At 42.3% G+C, this 16,352-nt stretch overlaps 1 protein-coding gene across 3 annotated transcripts in view; it reads left to right on the forward strand.

The window, feature by feature from the left end:
• The first annotated feature begins 14,878 nt into the window (after window positions 1-14,878).
• FAM170A (family with sequence similarity 170 member A) overlaps window positions 14,879-16,352 on the forward strand; it is a 30,598-nt gene continuing 29,124 nt past the window's right edge. For all 3 annotated transcript variants that reach the window (XR_004423468.1, XM_033109874.1, XM_033109875.1), the window contains exons 1-2: window positions 14,879-15,100; window positions 15,415-15,503. The gene's annotated coding sequence lies outside the window, so the exon portion shown is untranslated. The remainder of the gene's footprint in view (window positions 15,101-15,414; window positions 15,504-16,352) is intronic.

Consider the following 16,352-nt stretch of genomic DNA (forward strand, 5'->3'; position numbering starts at 1 on the left):
GTGGTTTGCTGGGAGGGCCCGTAGGACTCAGCATATAGTCCTACTCAGGGCTATGATTGATTACAGCAAAACAATGCCAAGCAAAATCAGAAAGGGGAAAAGCCCGGATGGAGTGACTGTCCTGAGGAAATCAGGAACAAGCTTCCCAGAGTTCTCTCCCCAGGGAGTCATATAGGACACACTTCATTCCCCCAGCGTCACATGTGACAACAGGTATGAAACGTCTATCAAGACTCAGTGTCCAAGGCTTTAACTGGGAGGCTGGTCATATGGGCTTCTGCCAGAACACCTACCAAAATCCGAGACTCCTAAAAGGAAAGCAGGTATTTAGTATAAGCAACATGGTTTGTCCAGTTTGGGTACAGAGAGCCACGCTTCTCCGTGAAGGAATGGGAACCCTCCTGAAATCTAAAATCCCAGAAGCCAGGCAAGGGACAACCTTGCAAGGAAACCTAAGGATACTAATCTCAGGCCTGACATGTTAACTCTTTTCTGAACTGATAGGATCAGCCGCACCGAAACTACATGGCCTGAAAGCGAATCAGGTTTGATATCAGGAAATTTAGAGTACTGGGGAGCCAAATCACAACTGTTCCCTCCTTCCAGCTCTCTTAAATTACTTTTTACCCCATCACCTGGTAAACTCTTCTATAACCTTAAGCCTCCCAAGTGTGTCACCTGTATAAAGTTGTTCTTAACCAACACTGGTAGAACAATCTCTGACTTCTCACAGAACTTTGTATGTATATTTTAAAGCAAATAATCTGAGAAAGCTGATTTTTATATTGGAGAGAAATAGATATGAGGAATAATCTAATAACAATACCACGCCAACATTAATTTTGCCCTTTAGGTCAACAAATACTGCAGCAAAACTAAATTATAATCCAATTTCATGGAAATGCTGAAGTTGAGAAAGCTTAAAAGCTGAAAATTATGGAAAGTGATTTTCTGAAGAGCAGAAGATTTTAGGTTCGTGTGAACTAAGCTTAATTAAGGTGAATGGGGCTCAGAAGAGGGCTGTTTCTTTAAAGCTGGCAGTATTTTGACTCTCTAACTTGGGAGTTATAGAAAATTCTGTAATGAAAGGTGAAATAGGAGAAGGCTGGGTATTGCATAACTACTTGGACCACAGACGCTCCTTTATCTTTGACCTGTTTTAATTCTGACTCTCCTCACAGAGTTGAAAATGTGCCTCTAGCTTATACCCCTCTCGCTCCTTTCTTTATGTATTAAAATTCCATTCCCCAAGTGCCTTTTGACAACACCTCAGGGACTCATTTCCTCCAGACTTCCACTATTCCTCCAATATCCAAACCAATTTCCTTTGTATTTCTCTGATAAAAATCTTGTAGTTGACAAAGTCAGATACTCTCTTGAATTTAATTAGGCTTATACTGTAACTATTATAAAAGAATAATACCTACAAGCCTAAGATGTGGTCTATTAACTCCAATTTCTATACTGAAGCGCATCTTTATCATCTTTGTATGTATTAAAAGTGAAATTATTACTACTATAAAAACCACATTCCTGTAGAACTATGACTATCATTCAGCCATTAAAAAAAAAAAAATCACAGGTTCCAAATCTCCAAACTAAGTTAATTAAAATGTTTAGTTGATTTTCATTTCATGAATTCAATGAGAATTAGTTTAATCACTTATTCAATAGTTGGACTACAACAAAAATTTTTCAAAGTCTTACAGTTTTTGTAAAGGCATTGGATTTTCTAAACTGTGTTCAGTTCAACTCACCTGAAAATCAGTTCAAGACAGGAAAGCACAGGAGAACTTTAGAAGTTCTGATAATCAAATGGGCCTATTTTCATACTTAATTTCACTTTTACATGTCAAAGAATGGGTTCCGTCATGATATTTTATTCTAAGGATACATTAAACAGTCAATGTGATATAACAATGTATTGACAGTGTGGATTGGCATAGTTGAACGAGATTGTTGCTGAAATAGATTAATGTCTCAACTCATGTGCAAGCAACTAGGAATAGCTCCCTACTTCTGGGAGCCACCTTATATACTCGGCCTTATTTTTATTCCCTTTCTGACCTGAAACAGCCAACCCAATGACAAGGAAGGGAATGGTTGCCCTTGGCTGAAAACTCAAGTCCATTTGCTGGCGGTAACTTGCTGTGAGAACTGGGCAAATGATTTTCTAGGCTGGTTTCCTTGCTGTTAAAAGCTTGGATTAGGTCATCACTCGAAGGTTTTTTAGTTTCAAGATTTTAGGAGTCTCTGAACACTCAAGTTCCAACCTTGCTTTGAAATCAAGTATTTCACTTTATCAAGTGAGAAGAATCATACTGTAAATGTATGTCCAGTGAAAAGCCAGTGATGAAAAGGGAGAAAATGGTGTAATCAAAATGTCAGTAGTCTTGATGGGGTAAGCCCAAGTTTTCAAGCCCTATTGTTCATCTTTTCTGTAATATTTAAGTGAAAATAGTCCCCATCTGCTTACAGTAAGAAATCCAATGTCCCCACCAACATGTCCAAATATCCTATGGGGCTTTTGATGGCTTTCTAATCACCTTTGATAGTGATTTTCTGATTTCATTGAATGAATCAGCCTCACCTTATTCAGCTACTCTCCTTTCACGCCTTGGCTCTAAATGTGGAACAGCATTTATTTTTATTGCTATTTCCCCCTAAACCACACATTCAAGGTGATTATGTGTACTAGACCATTACAGAAGCGATAGGATTAACATAGAGGCTTTACCTCACAGCAGGCGACTTGTGGAATACACTAGACACTCTGGTTCTTAGAAGTGCCTTGGCCACTGCCACGGTTGAAAAGTTCCAAACAGGCCATCTCTTCTGAAATCTGCCTCCAGAAGCTCCAAACTCCTCCTACTTTATTATACACAACGGTTTAGCTGTTTGTCAGCCAGGCCATTGGAGGGCCTCTATTCCGAGCCAATGGGGGTCTCAGGGTATGTGAGAAAAAGAGTTCTCTCCCTAAGGGAATTCTGCCTCTAGCTTACATGTATTTGTTTCCTTCCGGGCAAAGGAGGATGACAGGGTAGGGAGAAGTGAGTAGGAAGATGCAATGATAGTTTGGGGAAAGGATGCCAGGGAAGGGAGCTAGTGTCCTCGTGCCCACCGTCTGCAGCACCCTGTGCCAGGGGTTTTATACGCATCCTTCCAGCTAATCCTCAGGACAAGCTGACGACGTAGATGGTATCATTAGCCTCATCATAAAGATGAGGAAACAGGCTTGGGGAGGTTAAGTAACTTGCGCAAGATCACACTGTTGTTAAGTGGCGCATTGAGGATTTGGGTACAGGCCATCTTTGTACTTAATCACTGTAAAAGGCTGCTGCCGTATCCATTATGCTGCTGCCCCACCTACATAATTGCATTTTAGTCCTGTGAGTTATGTGCACTTTTCATCATTTTTTCCCAAAGAGGAAACCTTCCCAAAGTCACTGCGTTAGGATATAATGGCGCCAGGAGTCTAACTCAGCTCACTCAACTCCTAAGTCGACGTGGCATGTTGCTTTGATGGGCTTTCCCTGTCACATATTAATGTATCTATACTTTTAATTGGGTTTAACAAGCAGAATTTTAAAAAATGATTCTTTTAAAAATGTGCAAGATTTTATGATAAATATCACAGAGTTGATGCCTACAGACATTTATTTTAAAAGTTTGCAGTGTGAGCAATAGGAAGAAAAGGAGAAAGTGCATTAGAGAAGATAAGAAAACACTTTCAGATAGTCAGGGTACATTGGGCAAGAAATACACACACTTGGGATTATGAAATACTAGCACTGTTCTCGGAATTCTGGGTAAGCCACTCATGGATTCTGGTAAGAAACATCTTAGCGTGTCCTTCAACTTGTCAAAAATTAACTGGCAAGCGTGAAAAAAATACATTATCATTTGTGTTATCCATTGCAAGGAAAAGACTCAGTTTTCAATGTCTTTTGAAATTACAGTTCCCACAGAAACATTTTTCACATAAAAATTATAGAAAGAGTGATAGAGATGTTACCTGTTTTTAAAGCGTAGCCTGATAGAGAAGAGAATTTAGAATCAATAGCATTAGTCAATATCCAGCCCAATGGTGCTTGCATTCCTTTTTAATGTACCTGGCAAGTGGTTGTGCAGCTTTTACTTGGTTACCTCTAGTGATGGAGAGCTCTATTTTTCCTAAGACAGGAAACGACGGTTGTCTGGTTTCCTTAAGGACCGATCCTGATCCGATTAAAGCAGCTGCATTGGGGCTGTAGGACCCCATCTGGCTCTGCTCACCTTTCCCAAAGGGAGACTTTATTCTCAGTTGGCGGTGACGGGCCTGCCTTTCCGGGGCAGGTTTCTGGGACTCAGCCGTGACCCGCCTACCTCTTATCACTGGTGTCTTAGTTTTCTCAACACTATGTTCTGCTTTTTGGATTGGATTCACCCCACACCAAACCATTTCCTAAACAATGCCCCAGTTTTCTAAAGACATAGTCTGAGACACTATGTCATCGACCAGTGGTTCTCAAAATATGGTCTCTGGCCCAGAAGTATCAGCATCTCCTAGGAATCGGTTAGAGAGAGGCAAGTTTTGGGGCCCCATTCAGACCTGCTGAATCCGAATTGAAGGGCCGTCCAGCAATCCGTGTTTTAAGAAGCCCTCCCGGGGATTTTGATGCACGTTAATATCTGAGCGCCCTGTCATGAGCTGTTTGGTGGCCCTCTGTGAAGGCCACTTCATCTCCTCCCTGTCCTGGTCCTAGAGAAAAGTTTCTGCCTGGTGTCAGCTTACACTGTGTCTCTACCAGTGTGTTGCTAACATCCATCAAAAAGATCACCATTCTTTCCATATAAATAGGTTAGGCTAAGTGCGATTACCATGGGAGCATAACAAGCAATGTATCCTGCTGCTGATTTGCAGACATTCATCCTGATCTGAATTAACCAGGCTCATACTGCAATGGCAAATCACATACAAGTCTTTTGAAAACAAAAGCAATGCCCCTGGGAGAGGGTGGTGGCAGAGGCAGTGCTGGAGGGGCCCAAGGGATGGGAAGCCGGTTAGGATAATACCCTCTTTCATAGTCAGCATAATTGCGCTGTACTTGATTCTTGCTGTACTTGAATAAGGTAAAAGAAGAGAGCATAAGGTAAAAGGAGAGAGCATTACCTTATTCATAGACTTTGGGCGCTAATATCCGGAGGTTTAAATGTGAAAGCTGAGGTAGGTCTCCATGATTGCTACTTAATATCCTCAGGAATAACTAAGTGGGAGCTACAATACATCTTTGTTTAGCAGCTATGGTTTTTCATTAAATTTAATTAAGTCTCCCAGAAGCTTTAAATTTAGGGCAACCTCAAAATGCAGGTGGCTTCCGTTGAGTATAGTTATGTTCCCTTTATAGCTGCCATGGTTTGGGTAAGCTGGGCTGTCAGACTTAAAATCTTTAAAAAGCTCACCAGTGCTCTGGTTTCAGGGAGTTCATTTCCAAGCACAGTCCCCCCCAATTTCATCTTCCCTTCCTCCTTCCTCCTTTCATTTTTGCAGAAGGCTGAGGCTAATGTGAACTTAAAAAGCTGCCCAGTTATGCTTACAACCTCACTAATGAGTTGAGGTCAACATTTCAGAAGTTTTCTCAGGATTCTAAGTCAGTTTGGTCGACCATTGGGGCAGGTTGGGGTCCTTGAGTGCAGTACCGAAGGCTCTGTGTCCGAAGAACTAAGTGTCCACAGACCTGCAGAGGACGAGACCAAAGGTCTGGGGCTGGCGGAATGGGAGGAGACTTACGTGTGTGGAGCCCCCCTTGCCCTCTGTTTAATTCTTTGACTTAAGTACATCCTTTTTACTTTTAGATTTAGAAAGGAGTTTGTGCAAATTTGTTGTGACAGGAGTGTAATAATGTCGCAGAAAGTCTCTGTATTTCCCAAATGACTGAAAAAACTGAATCATAAGTAATTGTCTCAAGGTCAGCTTTCTGAACCCTCACTTGGAAATTGAGGTGGGCTGAGGGAGTAGGAGAAGAGGAGTTATTAAACAGCCATGGTGTGTAAAGCGAGCCCTTCAGGTTCTGTGATTTTCATATGAAAAGAGATCCCAGAACAATTGCATTTTTTGTAAATGTGCTGAAGTTTTGTATCAGTTTTCTCACCTAGCTAAGAGCATAATATAATATATCATGGCAAAGGTAATGAGAGAAGGTTGTCAGGAGTTTGATGAAGTCCAATGTTTTTTTTTGTGCCCTTGATATCAACTACATCTCCCTGGGTTACTGTGGGCAGAAAGAATAGGGCCACAGGGAGAGAGGGGGAGGAAGGGAAGGAGGATGTAGGAGGACACAAAAGAGGGAGGAGATGAGATCATCCTTAAGAAGAAGTACAGCAACCAGGTGGGCCAGAACTAGATTTCGGTGGCTGAGACCGGATCCAGGACGCCATCTTGCCCATCAAGGTGAACTTTAATTATAATAGATTATAATATTATTAGCACTGCAGTTCGGGGAAAATCTCCATCCCCTGTGCTACCGTGACAGTTCTAGCAAGAGCCAAATAAGGACAAAAATCCCTCTTCCCAGTGGTCAGCGAGGGCCTGCCTAGGAATGCCTATAACAATGCCATCCTGTGGGGACAGAGCCTGGAGTGCAGTTTCCAGGCTCTCGGCCTCACGTGGAAAGGTGCTGGCTCAGGTAGTAAATGGCCATCAACTGTGATTGGATGGCCATCAGCTGTGGCTAGTTGGCCGTCAGCTGTACCCAGTGAGCCATTGGCCATTAATATAACTGCCGTGGCTACGCTAGCAGCAAATGAGGACCTAGCAAGAAGAGGGTGGCTGAGCCAGCAAGAGCGGATTGCAGTTAGCACGGCGGAGTGTGGGTTGCGGATTGCAGAGAAGTGGACGGCAGGTTGTGGACAGTGTGGCTCCTGCTTCCTGTATCTCCAACTGAGAATGCGGTGGTATGACTCCGCTATCTATGGCTCCGTGGGTGTTCCGTTTTGGCCTCACTGTCGTGTGGGGGACCCTACTCGCTCTACCATTTGTCCGTGCGGGGTGGCCTGTGGGGTCTCTGGTCTCGCTCCCCACGTAAGAACACAGGATATGGCTCGGCCAACAAAGAACACACATGGAGCCATAGATAGGGGAGTCATACCACTGTAGTCTCACTGGAGGCTGGAGCCACACGATCTGCAACCTGCTGTCCGCTTCTCTGCCTGCCAACCAACCGACCTCACTTGCTAGCTGCACTCCGCCGTGCTAACTGCAATCCGCGCTTGCTAGCTCAGCCACCATCTTCTTGCTAGCTCCCATTTTTCTGCTAACGTAGCCAAGCAATTATATTAGTGGCCAATGGCTCACTGGTTACAGCTGACAGCCAACTAGCCACAGCTGATGGCCATCCAGTCACAGTTGATGGGCATTTACTACCTGAGCCAGCACCTTTCCATGTGAGGCCGAGAGCCTGGAAACTGCACTCCTGGCTCTGTCCCCACACTCAGCATATCCTGCATTCTTATGTGGGGATCGGGAGCTGAGACCCCACATGACACCCTGCATGAATGGTAGCATGTGTTTTGGTTATGTAGGAAAATATCCTTATATTATAGAATGCCCACTGAATTACGTAGGGTTAAAGTAATATGATAGTTGATTATACTATTCTCTCTACTTTTGTGATTTTTAAAACATTTTCATTAGAAAAAGTTCACCCCCACATACATGTGCATGCTGTAATGCAAAGCTACTATATCTGGTCCACCCAAATATCAGGTCCCAGTCATGGATGGCCCTGTATTAAACATGGCAGTCACTGCTGGTTCTCCCACACTCCCTTTGAAGGAATCTGCTCTGTCTGGATATCCTGAATTTTAGGTTATATCCTCTTCTACAACACCCTGACTTCCAGGACACAGCAGCTGGAGGTAAAAGCCCCTACTAAGCTGGCCTCACACCTAAGCTGTGTTTCTCAATTTTGTTTACCAGAAGCCCCTCATTTAGGGGAATCTCTGGACATCTGTGTGACCTAATGAAGGCCATTGATAGAGTGACCTGCCACCTTCCGCCCAGTTTGAGAAGATGAGCAAAGGAGCCTAGGAAATGCTAGGGCTGCTCCCACTTCTTGGAGCAATCAGAAATACCCCACCTGTCCAACTGGCTCAGGAACCTGGCAACTGGATAATTAGTTCTGGGGGGTGTGGGCTGAGAGGTGGGAAAGGAGAGGGAGCGCTGAATGCAGTCAGGCTGAGACGGCCCAGAAGTTGGGATCTTCATGTTGGGGGCGGAAGAGCTCCAGTGCCTAAGACTGCGTTTATGGGGTGCCACTTTCCTCTAGCTCATGCCTCCCTCCCACTATATTTCCTCCACTTCCAGGAAGTTGTTCTGAAGTGCTCCCTACAAATTTGCCCTCTGTCTACTTGCTGATGGCTAAAACAGTTGTGAGGGGAGAAGGCATTTCAATCTGTAATCAGTGATAAAAATGGATAAAAATAAACACCTGGTTGAGATGAAGCATTGGTATTCACTTACCCTAAAGTATAATCAGTCAACAAGTATTAAGTGGTGATAGGAGAACTTTTCCTAATGAGAGGGGAAGAAGGTGGTAGGGTTGGTGCCTGGAAAGCAGAAGAGGCTGCTCCTGGCACCCTTGTCTGTGTGTGGGGGAGCAAAGGCCTTTCTTTCTCACTTCTGTGGCCTCTCGTGCCTACGGCAGGGGAGACCCAAAAGGGAGCCCCGCGGTGTGCTTTTGAAGCAAGAAGCCTCCCTGTTATATCTGGCTGATGGAAATCAACTTCATTGCTCTGCAGTATGAAGTGTCCTTTTCTTCAAATGGGATGGGAAGAGGCTGCAGAGCTTCAGAGAAGGCAAGTGTACCTTAGGGAGCTGAAACCAGAGAACGGTAAGCATGGCCGACACTGTTCTCCGTGTAGGTACTGAGTTGCTAGGATGGCCACCTCGTTTCAGAGATTGTAACTGAATTTTCCTCTCTGACTCTGTTATTGGAGACTGGGGCTGCACATGTGAAACGGGCGGGCTATGATTCCTAATACAGGATGTTTTGTGACTTTAAACCCTTGCTCTTTGCCATAAATGAATTATAGTTAATATGCTTTGTCATTGTCTTAATCATTGTGTGGGTTGTGAGAAAATAATTCAGAAAGGGGTTTTTGTTGTTGTTTATAATAAAGATTACCCATGACTGTTCCCTGAACTGTCTCCCATACAGTATCAGACACAAGGTAATCAGACATAATTTCACTCTATGACCCAGATAACTGTTCCTTATGCAGAGCTCCTTTGTGCCAGGGACTCTAACGGAACCTCAGCTATATTTTAAGTGCATTTGTAAATGGTGTGGAATGAGGAGGAATAAATTCAGATGACTGTAAAGGGGACCTGAGTCCCAGCCACATTATCGCCTCTCCCAACCCTCTGCCATCTCTATTGCAGTTATTGGCTCATTGAGGACATGTTTTTGCTTCTCTGAATTGTTCACAAGCTATTACTGTATTTGCAGTAGTAGAAGCTAATATCAAATACTTCCCCTTCCTATGAGTTTGGAGATGTTTTAAAATGTACAGGAACTTCCTAAACTGCTAACTAATGCCAAACTCTGAAAAGGGCTTGGGCTTCAGAGGATTCATGAGCTGGTGAGCAGTTTTCATCCGCCTTCAGCAAATGGTCTAAATTTTTTCTTCATCTGGCTTTCCTCAGAGTTAGAGGATGCCCCATAGTGCCATGAAACTGAGATAAGGGCTACAATAGTCTAGTAGTGAAGCAGAAGGAGTCTAGAAAATTCTGAAAATCTCAGCAAGGGAGCAGGGTCCAGAATCCAGAAGGTCAGACAATCAGCAAGCATGGCTTTAGCACGTGATGATGTCATCTATGATCTCTAGAGTTGTGCAGGCTGCAAACGAGTTCTTGAAAGTTTTAGCAGTTTATCTAATCTTGTGAAACTTTGAAGTTGATATGTGTTGAGGAAAGTTAATATCTTTCCGGAAGGTAACACACTGGGATTTAGGGGGTGGTTTTCAAATTATGGCCATTGAAACAGCAGCATCAGCAGCGTCCTGGTACTTGTTAGAAATGCAAATTCTTGGGCCCAGATCAGATCTACTGAATCAGCAGTCTATTTTCACAAGTTTCCAGGTGAGTCCGATGCATGCTCAGGTGGTCTACATGCCCTCAGGAGATCCCAGCCATAGGAACGTGGGGTTTGCAGAAGAACTCTTGATGAGATGAAGATTGGGGCTTGGTTTGTAACCTCTCAGTTAGTGAATGAGTAAATAGGAGGTTGAGTTTTGGTGGCTGCAGTGGGCCACAAATCAATAAGAATTTCTTTTTCTAAAAATCTGGGAACTATCTTGCCTCTTTAGTATAAAATACTCCTGAATCTAAGAAGGGAAGTACTGACTTAAAAGCACAAAGGGTGATTCTGGGAAACACCAAACATACACCTGACTAATGGTTATTAAGTTGACAATATGAAAGTCGCTGTGCCCCAAAGGGAACTTATTTGATGATATTAAATGAAATTTTATTCAAGTGAAAGCATATAAAAATTAAATATGGATGGATAATTACCACGAAGTTGTTGAATTTCAGTTAAGGCAATTTTCATTGGCAGAAATTACATTTTTAATCAGCTTAAAGGCAACATCAGTAGGGGAAAAGCGTCATGGGATTTTTATTCATTTAGCCTTGGATCAGTTATGAAACAGGTTCATGAGGAGAATCAGATGGTATAACGATTAAATGTGAAGCCCCTCTTGCAAATCATTGTACATGTAAAGTTACTCTTCAGATTATGGTTAATCCATTTGGTAATGTAAGGAATTCCATCTGGAACATGGAATTTTATGAATATTTTCCTTCATCAATGTAATCAGAATTTATTAAGTGGCTACTGTGTGGACAGAAGAGTAATAGTGTTCTCTCCCTTTCGCCAAGTAACATTGGGAACAATCAGCCACATTCATAGGAACGGTGAGTAAACTTTTTGACCACAGGATTGCATCAAAATGAAAAGGATACAAAGTTAAGAACAAACAAAATTTACCTCAAGCCAAACTCAAGACTTTTAAAAATGAGAACCTTTATAGGCACGAAGGAGAAACCATGCACAAAATTAAAGATACCACCCTGGGCATGCTTTACCTTTGGGATATGGTGCTCTTCATTTCTAAAATTACCCCTTGCCGTGTATGGTTATTATATGCTCAACTACTTATTCCTTATTGAGCATCCTCTTTGGCTGAATAGCTTCCCCATCAGACTATTCTGAAATGGCGAAGACTGAAATTATTTTTTAGAAGGTTGGATATAATATGAGACACTGCGTAAAAAGGGATTCCTCAATTCCTCAAATATCCACTATATGACTTATTCTTCCCACTATATGTTTTAGAAATAAATTGTGAATCAGATTTCCATGTGTCATTTTATAAACAATAACCTTTAGAATCTTCTAAAGTACCGTGTTTCCCCAAAAATAAGAACTAGCCAGACAATCAGCTCTAATGTGTCTTTTGGAGCAAAAATTAATATAAGACCTGGTCTTATTTTACTATAAGACCGGGTCTTTAATATAATATAATGTAATATAATGTAATCTAATCTAATATAATATAAAATACCTGGTCTTATATTAATTTTTGCTCCAAAAGACACATTAGAGCTGATTGTCCAGCTAGGTCTTATTTAAGTAACTCTTACATATATAAGTAACTCTTACAACTCAACAATAAAGAGACAAATAACCCAGTTAAAAATGGGCAAAGAATTTGAATAGACATTTCTTCAAAGAAGAGCTACAAATGCCAATAAGCACATGAAAAAAATGCTCAACCTTATTAGTCACTAGGGAAATGCAAATCAAAACCACAGTGAGCTACCTCTCCACACCCCCTAGGATGTGGAGAAATTGATACTCATTCATTTTGCTCATGGGAATGTAAAATTGTGTAGCCACTGTGGAAAAATTTGGCAGTTCCTCAAAAAGGGAAACAGATTTATCACATGACTCAACCATTTGACTTGTAGGTATAAATTCAAAAGAACTGAAAACATGTCCACATAAAAACGCACATGAGTGTTTATAGCAGCATTATTCATAATGGCCCAAAAGTGGAAACTCAGATGTCCAACTAATGACTGGATGAACAAAATATGGTATAGTCATGCAATGGAATATTATTCCATCATAGAAAGGGAGAGGCTCTGATATATGCTGCAATGTGGATGAACCTTGAAAACAGTATGCTAAATGAAAGAAGCCAGACATAAAAGGCCACATATTTCATGATTCCATTTATATGAACTATCCAGGATAACAAATCCATGGAGACAGAAAGCAGATGAGTAGTTTCCAGAAGCTGGAGGAAAGAAAGAATGATTACTAAAGGGTATGGGCACTATTTTGGAGGTAATAAAAATGCTTTGAAGCTAGATAGTGACAATAGTTGTGTATTCTCATGAATATACTAAAAACCACTGAATTGTCAACTTTGAAAGGATGAGTTTGCTGGTATAAATTATATGCCAATGAAAAACCATGTATATCTCAATAAAAAATAGATTAACAAAACAAAAGCTGTTTATTTGACTAGGTAAATGAGATCAACAGACTGAACAAAAGTGATGAGGGTAAAAAAAAAGATAAAATTAAACATGGTACAGAAAGAAAAAGGCCAAATATAGGTACAATAGTAATGTAAAAAAAAAAAAAAAGTTTACTGTAACACCCCACAATAACACGAAGTTGATATATTGGGATTAATAATGTATCCTGCCCCTACTTTCAAAAGGCCATGGGCTCAAGTTTTTATCTTTTCTAGGAGTTCCATTGTGAGGGTATGGGGGAGAAACAGCAGGCAACTTGTGAAGAGACCTCAAAGGGACCAGCAGTCCCTTTAGTCTAAATCCGCAACACCGCGCAGGAAATTCCTGGCATTGCTGCCAGGGACCTGGAAGTTTGGGCCAGCCATAAGCCAGACCGGACAATTACCACTAGATGGCATCACATTGCAGCTAACTGGGATAAATTTAAGCTACACAATGGCAACTCTTGGCCCTGATTGTAGAGGTTCATCCTAGACATTTTATTTACTTCCCAATTAAACACCTCTTCATGTACACGACTGATTTTTCTGATTTGCATTCTGCTTGTCCAATTGTGGGTTTTACTCTACTCTGAATAACTATGCAAATGAACTTAAAATTTAGAAAAAATAGATACATTCCTTGAAATACATAAAATGGCAAAAGTAGCACAAATATAGGAAACTTAAATAGAACCATCAATATTAAATAACTGAAATGGCATTTAACAACTTCCCCAACTAGGCTCAGGTTGTTTTACAGGTAAATTCTACCAAATGTTAAGAAAAGTTGATTCTTAACTCATACCAGATAATTCCAGACAATGGAAGAGAATAAAGACTGCTCAGCTCATTTTATGGATGTAAAGTAACAAATAAGATTCAGAATGTGTATGTGGCTGGACCTCTCAGCCAGGGTGTGTGGCTCCCTCGGTAGCAGCCAGACTTTGGAGCCTGGGTGAAACCTGTGCCCACAGGTGTGCCACAAGGGTGCCAGGTCCTTCCTTCTCCCTCTACCCCCCACCTACCTCCCTGCAGATGAGCAATATGTTCCGATTGGAGACCTTGGGTGGTGGGTGGGGACTGAATGTCACACCAGGAACTCCTTATTAGAGGAACCTGCAGCACAGAGAGGGGCAGTGCACCTCTGAAGGTGAGATGGGGAGATGAAAAGAGTACCTAGAGCGTGGGAACCATCAACTGTCCGACTTGGAGTTGACCACAGAGACCACGCTCGATGCTCCTTCCCCTCTGTACTTTTCAGACTCCCTGTCTGCTCTTTCTGTCTTTGTAGCAGCCCTGAAGGCGGATGGGCAGGCTGGCTCTGCCCGTCTCACTGTTGGGCTCCTCCTCCCCCTTCTTTTTCTCTATCTCTGTTGAAGTGTGGCCACTTTAGTATTAGAGTGTGTCTTCCGAGTATCCCTCTTTCTGGAACACATGGCTGTTCATGCAGCTTGGGAGAGCAGGAGAAGTTTGGGCCGCCACAATCACCTTGATAATTCTTGTTGAGTTACTGCCCCCACCCCTGCATCAAGCCCTGGAAATCTGTCATGTGCTAAAGCCCTTTCTCTCCCATTTTCTCCTTGTGCCCTTGTTTCTTAGCCGTAAGTAAAAGATAGAATGTGGATATCTATGGGATTTCATTTTGCTAAATTTGGCCTCAGATTTGCCCTTAGCCTATCAATGGTACTATCAAAGGAGTCCTTCCAGGTTTGTATCATTCCCAAATTTGATGTATGGCCCTTGTGGGCAGAGCTAGGACAAATTGGTGCATGTTACAGCAAGGCAGGTTGAGCCTCAGCATAAAGAAATCCTTACAATCAGAATGGTCTTAACATGGAATGCATTTCCATGGAAGGTAGTGAATTCTTGTCACTACAGGTGTTCCAAATATGCCTGCTTGATCAAGGCAGGGTTGGTGGGGGCCAGGGGATCTCACCTTCCTGTTGCATTAGAATCATCTGGGAGATGTTTAAACCTCCCAAATGCTTGCCGCTTTCCCCCAGACATTCTCATTTAATTGGTTGGGCATGGGACCTGACATCAGGTTTTTTCCCCTTAAAGCTCCCCAGGTGATTCCAGTGTGCCCCCATAGTTGAGAGCATCTTTTGTACAAAAAAATCTACAGCCCAGGTTAGGAAGTTGGGTCTGACAACCTAAAGTTCTTACTTTTACCTCTGAAATGATGTTATTTTGACTTCCTATTTGGTATAAAACTGGTGCTTAGGAGCTTTTTGATGCTGACCTTTTTCTCCCCATGTTTTCTTTCCATTAGTTTCTCTCTCCTGTGTCCACCTGGAGAATCTTTGTGGAAGCAAGACGACTGCCGCTTCTGCTGTTCTTACTCTTGGGTGCCGGCCTATTTCGCTCTCCTTGGGATCGATGGCCTTAAAGTGTTTTCTTACCCTCGAACGCTGGAAATTATAGCATTTTCTCCAAAGGGGCAATTTTCTGTAGAATTGGCTATTTAAATGGCAGCACAAGATTGAAGAAAACACATTTAACTGTGGAAAGGCCATCGACAGTAGCTGTAAGTGTAAATTTACTTTTTTGGGTCCATGTGTTGAACTGATTTAGAAAACTCCAGATTCCTGTTAGCTTAGACAATTGGCCTCCATCTAGGGGCACTCATGAATTATCTTCGTCTTGCAGGGGAAAAGGATGAGTTTGGGAGGAGAAGGGGAATAAGGGAAGCGTGAGTGAGAAATCAGCTGCAGAACCCCAGCCTGTAAAGGAAGTAACAACCTTAAGTCCCAGCAGAGAGTCTACTTCCGGTTTATATGTGAAGTGAACTTATCATGAAACTTGAGTCCTCAGATGCTCCTTCTCCTCTGTCTTTTTCAGACTCCCTGTCTGCTCTTTCTGTCTTTGTGACAACCCTGAGGGCAGACGGGCAGACTGGCTTTGCTGTGACTCAGTGCCCTTTTATACAGGTAATTCTTCTGTCTCTTCTCTTTTCAGGGAAAAGATCAGGGCTTGACATTATAATAGGCCTCCTTAAATAACTATGAGAGGGTAAAGGTCACTGAAATATAATCAGCTGCTTCTAGGTGAATAGCAACAATTCTTGCTCCAAAACCTTAACCTTCCAACCATCACAATGTTATATGTAAACAAGATAGACCCTTTTGTTGCCTTAAATAAATGTCTTCCTTAAAAAAATTTTATTCCTTCTCAGATACAGTCTCTCAGCTTGTTTCCTGGCTTTCTTTCCTTAACCTGACAATAGGCCATATTTACTCCTTCCTAAAATTCTTATGCTGGGTGCAGTGGGAGTGCTTCAGAGTGTCTATTTTAAGACAGGAAGAAAATTCTGTTTGTCACCTTACTGATGAGCACTACTGTTTTTGCTGAGTGGGTTTTATTCAGCTGAAATGTGACCCTCTCCACTCAGACATCTCATTGCCCTCGGGAGCCAGTTATTAATACTGTAACCCTGTGGCTGGGAGTCTGGAAGAGGAGGGGAAAACTTGAAGGGTGGGACCAGGGACTTCTTATTCATGGAATTATACCATTTCCTTAGTCTGACCGAGATAAACAGGAGTTTGTGTTTATGTGGATCATTTTAAATTCTTATTTTGGTGGGGGTGCAGGGGACATATAAATGATGGTCACCCTAAATAGAAGTGCTAGGCTTCACCTGTGTTCTCTTCACAGGTAGCTGACATGCAGTGCCCAGCAGGCTTCTGGAGAACAAAACTCAATAATGGTCACCCAAGTCGGGGAGGAGTTTCAGTGATGGCCTAGCCCTAATTGACACCCAAGGATTTTAGAAGGCCAGT

This window comes from Rhinolophus ferrumequinum, chromosome 7, assembly GCF_004115265.2.
Source record: "Rhinolophus ferrumequinum isolate MPI-CBG mRhiFer1 chromosome 7, mRhiFer1_v1.p, whole genome shotgun sequence".
NCBI lineage: Eukaryota > Metazoa > Chordata > Mammalia > Chiroptera > Rhinolophidae > Rhinolophus > Rhinolophus ferrumequinum.